Here is an 8,498-nt window from a genome sequence, read left to right as displayed (position 1 = left end):
TAACCAAAGATGGGCCTCATATACCAAAATGAATTAACTTAAAAGAAGCGGTTCTTTTATTCAAACTCATAGATAACCAAAAGAGGCATGACCTAATTGACATTGCCATAACTGAACAGTCTTCAAATTTCCATTGTCACAACCTTGAACTTGATGAACACGGCCATGTGCAACATCATCAACATAGTACAACCCCTCCTCTTAATACCACGCTCAATGATCACCTGAGTCCGGATATCTTAAAGTAGACAGAAAATCAGAAACATTAGCACAATACAATTTAATTGCTAAGTGACCTGCCCCACTGATAATAAATGACTAGAGAATATGGGAACAAGTAAGCAGTTGTGTAAGGAGAAAGTAGGAGTGAGTGCTATTGAACTTGCCCCTGTGATTGGGGCAACACCTCTATTTATAGTGACAATACTATCATGTGGAGGTCTTGTTGTTGAATTAAAAATAGTATGGTCAAAAGTCATGTGATCGGTAGCATTATAGTCAATGATCCAACCTCTATCAAGATTAACGGATGCACTTAATGCTATGCCCATGTTACCTGGATCGTCGGTTTGTGCTTGGGAAGCAATAAAATTTAATAATGAAAGCTGCTTGTCCAAACTGTTTGGTTCCAGATCACTCGCACGCCCAAAAAACTGACAGTTGGCTACTGGTGGGCTCAGTAGGCCTACTATCCCCTTGCTGCTAATGCCAGAGATTGGCCCAACACTTGTGTCAGTGTGCCCTGCTTGCTACCTCACTTGGATTTGGGCTTTTGGATCAACTAGCCCAACTTGCTGGGATAAAATCTGGCAGTGCACGCTAGAAGTCAGGTTGGAAGAGTCTGGATCATCACCGGATCCTTTTTGTGAAGATCCTGAGGATCCATGAATCATGTCCGTTCATCGTACATCGTGCGATCAGAAATCATTTTAAATTTTTTTATTTAAAAATAAACATAAACAGTACTTGACAAAAACTGACCGCATAATGTACGATGAACGGACACAATTCACGGATCCCCAGGATCCTCACCAAAAGGATCCGGAGAATATCCTGTTAGAGGTTGGAGAACTCATTCAAGGCTTGCGCTGAACCTAAGATTGGAATCACAGATTGGTTGTCGGCTATGGGAGTAATCTTTGCTTTAGATTTCTAATATTTTTTTCAATATATGGTGTCTCTTGCTTTGAGACACAAGATTTGGTAGTTTAGGTTTATATGTTCTGGCTAAGTCCATATCTTCCTGTTAACAGAGGAAGTAAAGTTCTACTTTATATATATAGACACACACACACACACACACACACACACACACACACATATACCCTAATCTTGTTCACTGCCATCTTCGGTGCTTCTCTTTGTTGGCTGCATAACCACCATTGGAACTGAGCTCAGAAGTCTAGAAACAAGAGACCCTTGTTAAAACCCCAAACCCAGGTCTTGAAATAAAAGACCTGATCCCGTTACAACCCAAACCCAGAAAAGCAAAACAAATGTGGGGCCCACTCTACATTGAACTTCAACGATCCGAACCGTCTATTTTTTAAATCCCGATTCATAGATCATCCTTGCAAAAATATAATTCAATCCAAAACTATTTGCCTATTTAATGATCAAAATAAAATTTCATTGTTTCTTATATAACAAAGTATTCATTAATTTCTTTGAACTTAATTAGATGCCTTAAACATTTCTGATTTGGCTAGATCATCCTTGTAAAATATTAGCCAAATCGAAAATGTTTAAGACATCTAATTGGGTTCAAAGAAATGAACGAATACTTTGTTATATAAGAAACAATGAAATTTGATCTTGATAATTAAATAGGCAAATGGTTTCGGATAGAATTGAATTTTTGTAAGGATGATCTATGAATCGAGACTTACAAAATGAATGGTTCAGATCGTTGAAATTTGATGTGGAGTTATAAAATCTAGAGGTTACAATGGTTCGGATTGTTGAATCGAGACTTACAAAGTGGGCCTCACACCTATATATATATATAGAGATAGGATCAAGGACAAACATTTGGACAAATATTTTTACACTTGTTTGTAACCTTTAGATTTTATAACATTTAACGATCTTGATTAAGAGAGATGTGGAAACTTTTATACATTAAATGACTTGGATGATGATGTGGAATAGAACTAACAATAAATAAAAATAAAACTAAGCCCAGATCCGTAGGGATAGAACAAGCTTAGATCCGTAGTACCCTTAAGGTAGCGGAAAATGTCTTTAACACCAGTCCAGTGTCTGCATGTTGGTGCATTACTGTATCTTGCCAAAAGATTAACAGCGAATGAGATGCTGGGTCTAGTACAATGAGCTAAGTACAATAAAGCGCATATCACACTTAGATAAGGAACTTCAGGCTCCAAAATCTCTTCATCATCCTCATTCGGATGGAAGGGATCTCATTTTGCATCTAGCGATCAAACAACCGTATGAGTACTCAAAGGCTTTGCTTTATCCTCGTTAAAGAGGCAAAACACCTTCTGGGTGTAGTTCGATTAATGTACTAAGATTCCATATGAACAGTACTCTATCTCGAGATCGAGATAGTATTGAGTCTTTCCTAGATCTTTCATCTCAAATTTCAACTTCAAGTGCACGGTAGTTCTTGTGAGCTCTTCAAGAGTTCCAATGAGGTTCATGTCGTTGACATAAACTGCAACAATAAAAAAACTAGAATGTGACTTCTTAATGAACATGCAAGGACATAGTTCGTTGTTCAGATATCCCTGACTAGTCAAATACTTACTCAAACGGTTATACCACATTATTTCGGATTGCTTCAAACCATAGAGTAAACGCCTTAGCCGAATTGAGAGCATGTTTCGGGGTTTGGAAATATTTGATCCAGTCAATGTAAGTCCTTTGGGAACTTTCATATATATTTTCGTATCAAAATCCTCATAAAGATACGCATTTACTACGTCTATCAGCTGTATACTTAGTTTTTTTTAGAAACTACCAAACTGATAAGGTAGTGAAAAGTAATCACATCCATAACGGGTGAATAAGTTTCGTTATAGTCAATCCCGGAGCGTTGTGAGAAGCCTTGCGCAACAAGACGAGCTTTGTAATGCACAATTTCGTTCTTTTCATTACGCTTTCGAACGAAAACCCATTTGTAGCCAACGGGCTTCACATGTGGAGGAGTAGGAGCTATAGGTCCAAACACCTTACGTTTCGCAAGCAAATTGAGTTTGACTTGGATTGCTTGTTTCTCGTTTGACCAATCAGTTCTACATCGACATTCATCAACGGAATGAGGTTCAATGTCATCGCTCAACATGATCAGCTAAAGTGGTGTCTCGGGCCTCCAGGAAGGAAGTCTGTCCTACATTTGGTACATCCATCTTTGTAAGCACATTCGCAACTGGAATATGTGATCTTGTCACTCGCGCTAGATCGGTGAAATTATTTAGCATGCTTTGAGCTATGCTCTGAAGATCTAATATGCGCTGCATTTCAATCTCTCAGATTAAGCGGTGCGGGGATCTAAATGAGACAAAGTAGGAGTTGTCCACGATAGTTCGCATCGTTCATCAGGAATGTTGACGTTCTTGTCTCCCCCTAACGATGGGAACATTGTCTTATAGAAGTGACAATTCGTGAAACGATCGGTAAACAGATCACATGTCAAAGGTTCTAAGTAATAAATAATCGAAGGAGAATCATATTCGACATAAATTCCCATCTTTTGATGAGGCCCCATTTTTGTACGTAAGGATAGCGAAATCAGCACATAAATCACAAAACCAAAAATGTGTAGGAGTTTTCCCAATGATTTAGGAGCTTGGTACATATGACCAACGATTTAGGAGCTTGGTACGTATGACCAACGATTGAGCAATCATTTGTAAGTGCTTAATGAATGCTTTTGCCGGGCCGTTCTGGGTGTGAACATAGGGTACATGATGTTCAATTCAACCCCAACCAACATGCAATAGTCATCAAAAGTTTTAGATGTGAATTCTCCAGCATTATTCAATCAAATAGATTTGATCGAATAATTAAGGTGGTAAACCCAAACCTTGTTAATCTGAGCCACCAGTGTGGAGAAGGCAATGTTCCTTATGGACAACAAGCACACGTGTGACCAACATGTGCAAGCGTCAACCAATACCATAAAATAACTAAATGGTCCACAAGGAGGGTGAATTGGTCCACAAATGTCCCCCCTGAATCCTTTGTAGGAAAAAATAGAAGGATTCGAACGAATCTTGTCATAAGAAGGCTTAATAATAAGTTTTCCATAGAACATATTTAACATGCGATTCCTTGAATTGAACCTAAACTTCGGGTTAATGGATGCCCATGTGATGATTTGAGGATACAGTGTATCGCTGTTCATCCAGGGTGTCCACGATCATACTAAAGCGTAATTTCATGCGTGGTCCCTGAGGTAGGGCCGGCCATATAATGGCTTTCTATAGGGCGTATGGTTGTAGTATACAGACCACTCGTGATACATTCCATCTTCTTTAGAATATGATTCTGGCCATATTCGTAAGAAGTGATGCATAGAAATTCAACTCTATTTTCTCCATAGGTTTCAGTGTGGTAGTTATTGTCTAATTATTGTCTCGAATATCTTTAAAGCTCAAGAATGTTCCTTCGGAACATGGAGAATAAAGTGCCTCTTGAATTGTCAAAATAATGTCATTGAACAACATTATACAGGCATTTCTGTATCCTTCGATCAGGTTGGATGCCTGAGAAGGTTGTCAGAGGTGCATTGTTAGGTACAAAGTTAGTGAAATAAATGCGTTCACGTAAAACGGTGTGTGTGGTTGCACTATCAGCAAGACAACTAACTTTCCTACTAGTCGTACCTAGAAATAAAATTAATTGAACCAGTCACATGCATAAAAGTTTGAAAACTTAAAACCATTCAATTAATTTTTTTCGAGAAAAGTTTATGAACTTTTGGTTCATAGTACCTGCAAACAAATGCATGTATATACAAAAATATGTAACAAATATATACAAGTAGGTCTTCAGGGCCTATAATTATAATTGAATTAATTAGTTAGACTTCAGGCCAAAATTAAAGTTTGGGCGAAAAAATTAAAACCCAGAAGGCCTAAAAAAAATAGGCAATATAATTGGTGGTCCAAAGCATTGGACCAAAGTCCTAATGGGCTTTTAAAAATCGTGAAAAAGAATGGGATCCAAGCCCAAAAATGGGCTGGAATGTCATGGGCCAAGAGTCAGGAAGTAGGCCTAAAACTGGGTAAGATCTCGTAGCCTAACGAGGGCAACAATCATGTGCTTTGCAGGCATGGATGGACCAGTGTGTGGCTGTGATCTGGTGCGACACTTTGCAATGGAGTGCCACAGCCTTTTGGGCTGTGATCGTGTGCTTCGCAGTGCATTGAGACACCATAGCCCCATGGGCAATGTCATACGGGCCGAGCCAAAGCAATGGGCCATTGTAGGCGAGCCCAACGGAAGAAAATTTATTTATTTATTGAAGCCATGAAGAAGGCCCAACTAGTCTCGGGTTTTAGCCCAAGAAGATCCCAGCTTTGCTGGGTATGGTCACCTAGGAAGAAGGTCGGTGACACACCCCGACCTAGGAAGGTCGAAGCATGCTGGCCATCACCGTGAGTTGACGTAACCATAAGGGTAAGTGATGTAAAAAGTGAATAATTTCAAGACTAATTGAAACTAATTATACTAAATAGTGAAAGAGTGTGCAATCGTGGGAAGAACCCACTACAATTATTCAGAGCGTAATAGTCAGTGAGATTACAGAAGAGTAGTCAAAGTAACTAAAGTACACTTATTACTTAACAGTGATAAGTTCGTACGTCTAAACAGAAGAAAATGTTAGAATTTCTGAGATTCCTCGAGTGCCATAAAGAGTACAGCTATCTAGGTCTTGGAGGGGCGAAAAAAACAAAGTTGAGTGGGTTAGCAAACAATGCTTATATGAAAACCTTTATTTTCGAATATACTAACCCCTCGCCGTAAAACAAGTATAGTTTCCTTAAAACATACTACGTAGGTATGTAAACAATAAATCAACAGCATTATAATGGTATTATAACCAGAAATATGCTAAGTCATGATGTATCAAATGCCACAATAATATAATCATGTGATAATCAAGTATAGCTAAGTGCTCATCCATCTAGGCTGACACACGAGTTTGAACAGATAATTTCTGACACGAACAAGACTGGGTGTAATCAATATGCTCTAGTACTACGATAACGTGAATGCTGGTGCAGAAGCACGATCACATACAAGTCGGATTGCATAATGCAATCTACTCGATATGGCTGTCACCTAACTTGGATCCAAGGCGAGCGAACGGTGGGATGTGAACATACACGTGAAGGACTAGCCCTGGCCTTGGCCCTGGGCTGAGTACTAACATCGGTGAAGCAAGATGAGCATGTACAAATATGTATGAATGTCATGACAGTAATATCTCAACCATATAGCAGCATTTATCACAATTATATTGCAGTTATCAATTATTTGGCAATATATACGTAAAGTGATGTATTTATGCAATTCTGGAAACTATAAATACGTATAGATATAAAAATAAACTGCCCACTCACAAGTACGTTACTGGGTCGTAACCTCTGAGCCTAGCTTGGCCTCGAACGTCCTTGGGATACGTTTCCCCTATATGTGAAATAACTAATTTTGAATTAATTAAAGCACATATACGTAAACCTAAATAAAACCCCCATAGTTTGCTCAAACTTAGGGTTTAAATATACCATCGTGACCTACTCAATGTCACGAACATCCCTAAATTTTTAAAATAATTTTTGGACAGCTCACGTGCCCCCACGTGTCGGCAATGGCAAGGCCAAACGCGCCCCCACGTGCCGTCAGCGTGACCGACGCCGTTAGGAATATTCCGTTAAACGCTAACAGAGATTAACAACGTTACCTGAATCCTTCAGGTATATTCTGTCAACTCTGACGGAATATTCCATCACCTTCTCCGATTGTCCACGCCGTCGCCGCCGTCTACAACTAAATTTTCGTCGGATTTCTGGGAAAATTTCAAATTAACATAACTTCTTCATTTCTCATCCATTTTTAACCCACTTTATATGGATTTGAAGCTAATGAAGTGTAGAATGGCGTTATACCTGTTTGGAGTCCAAAAAGTGGACGGAGGTTGTCGGAAAATGCCTCGAAAGTTCCGGCCAAAAGTGAACTCCTTGAAACTCGGTCGTTTCACGTTGACCTTCTTCCAAAACAAGCCTAGGACCCTTAGAATGTTGTGTAGAAGCCTTCCCAAGCTTTAAAACATCCTAACTTGTTTGAAAACACGTTGATCTCAGTTCAGCCGAGTTCGGACCTTCCGAGTTAACGAATCAAAACTCGTTTAAATCAGGTTCAAGGACATGGTTGTGATCGTGGGATTGAGATTAGTACAATGGGGTAGTTTTTAGGTTCGTTCTGAGAAGTTTAAGGTTCGTTCAAGGGGTTTGCAGAGAGGGAGAGTATACGGGAAAGAGAGAGAAGGAAGAGAAAGAGAGAGTCCCTTTTTCTCTTTTTCTGATTGGTGGACAAAAATGAGGGGGATATGTGATTGGTTGGTTTGAGAGTGAATTGAGGAGATTGATTGGTGAGTATAATAAAGGGGGATAGGGCGCATGAGTAGGCTTAGGGAATCTAAGGATAGGGTTTTGGATTTTCTCCAGTAAAAGGAAATCGAAGTATATCCGAAATAGGTATTTCTACATTGGTAAAATCTACACAGTCTCGTAATAACGTGCACAATTTATTTACGAAGACGATAAAATAAATAAGGAGGAAATAAACACGTCCACGTCGTTCGCCACTAAGGGCAAAACCGTCAATACACATACTCAGGGAGAAATTACATAGGAAAATTAGGGACGGGTCGTCAAAGCCTGCGCTGCCATTTTCGACAGTCGTGTTCTGGTCAAAGAACTCTAAGCGAGTCACGAGTTTGACGTGGAACCTCGATGGTGTGATGGAGAAAGAAAAATCTTGAAGTCAATAAACCAAAAACCCTCAAATTCTAATTTGGGTTTTTCGAAATTCATGGAGATTCATATGAATCTTGGCCAAAATCATGGTCGGTGACGACTGCAGGTCATCGGAGATGGCTACCGTGGTGGCTGGGCATGGCTGCGGGCCATGCCTGTGACGTCGTGAACATCATTGGGATTTTGGACAGGTGGACGGCGTCCAAACGACATCGTGGGTTTGGGTTCTAAAGGCTTGGAGCTTCTGGCTCCGGCTTGGGCTCGGCGACGTGACTCGAGGCTGCTGCACAGTGTGGGTTCCAAAACCCTAATTTTCAAATTTTTTGTTTTTTTGTTTTTTTGTTCAATTCAATTCAATTGAATTCATGCATAATCAAACTATACAATTAATGCATGAGCAGATATTCAGTATGATTCATAGCAATATCAATTCACATAATTCAACAATTATGAATATAATGCATACACAATTTATGTAGAATCTAAAAT

General features: G+C 39.4%; 1 long non-coding RNA gene across 1 annotated transcript; it reads right to left on the bottom strand.

The window, feature by feature from the left end:
- LOC114821467 (uncharacterized) lies at positions 1–7,534 on the bottom strand. Its single transcript, XR_003768787.2, has 4 exons — positions 7,140–7,534; positions 6,935–7,039; positions 6,594–6,660; positions 1–238 (listed from the first exon to the last, which is right to left on the bottom strand). It is a non-coding gene; the product is annotated as an uncharacterized lncRNA (long non-coding RNA).
- Positions 7,535–8,498: the final 964 nt, after the last annotated feature.

The sequence above is a fragment of the Malus domestica genome, chromosome 15 (genome assembly GCF_042453785.1).
Source record: "Malus domestica chromosome 15, GDT2T_hap1".
Taxonomy (NCBI): Eukaryota; Viridiplantae; Streptophyta; class Magnoliopsida; order Rosales; family Rosaceae; genus Malus; species Malus domestica.
Note: the sequence above shows the minus strand (reverse complement) of the source record. Positions and strands in the feature narration are given on the sequence as shown.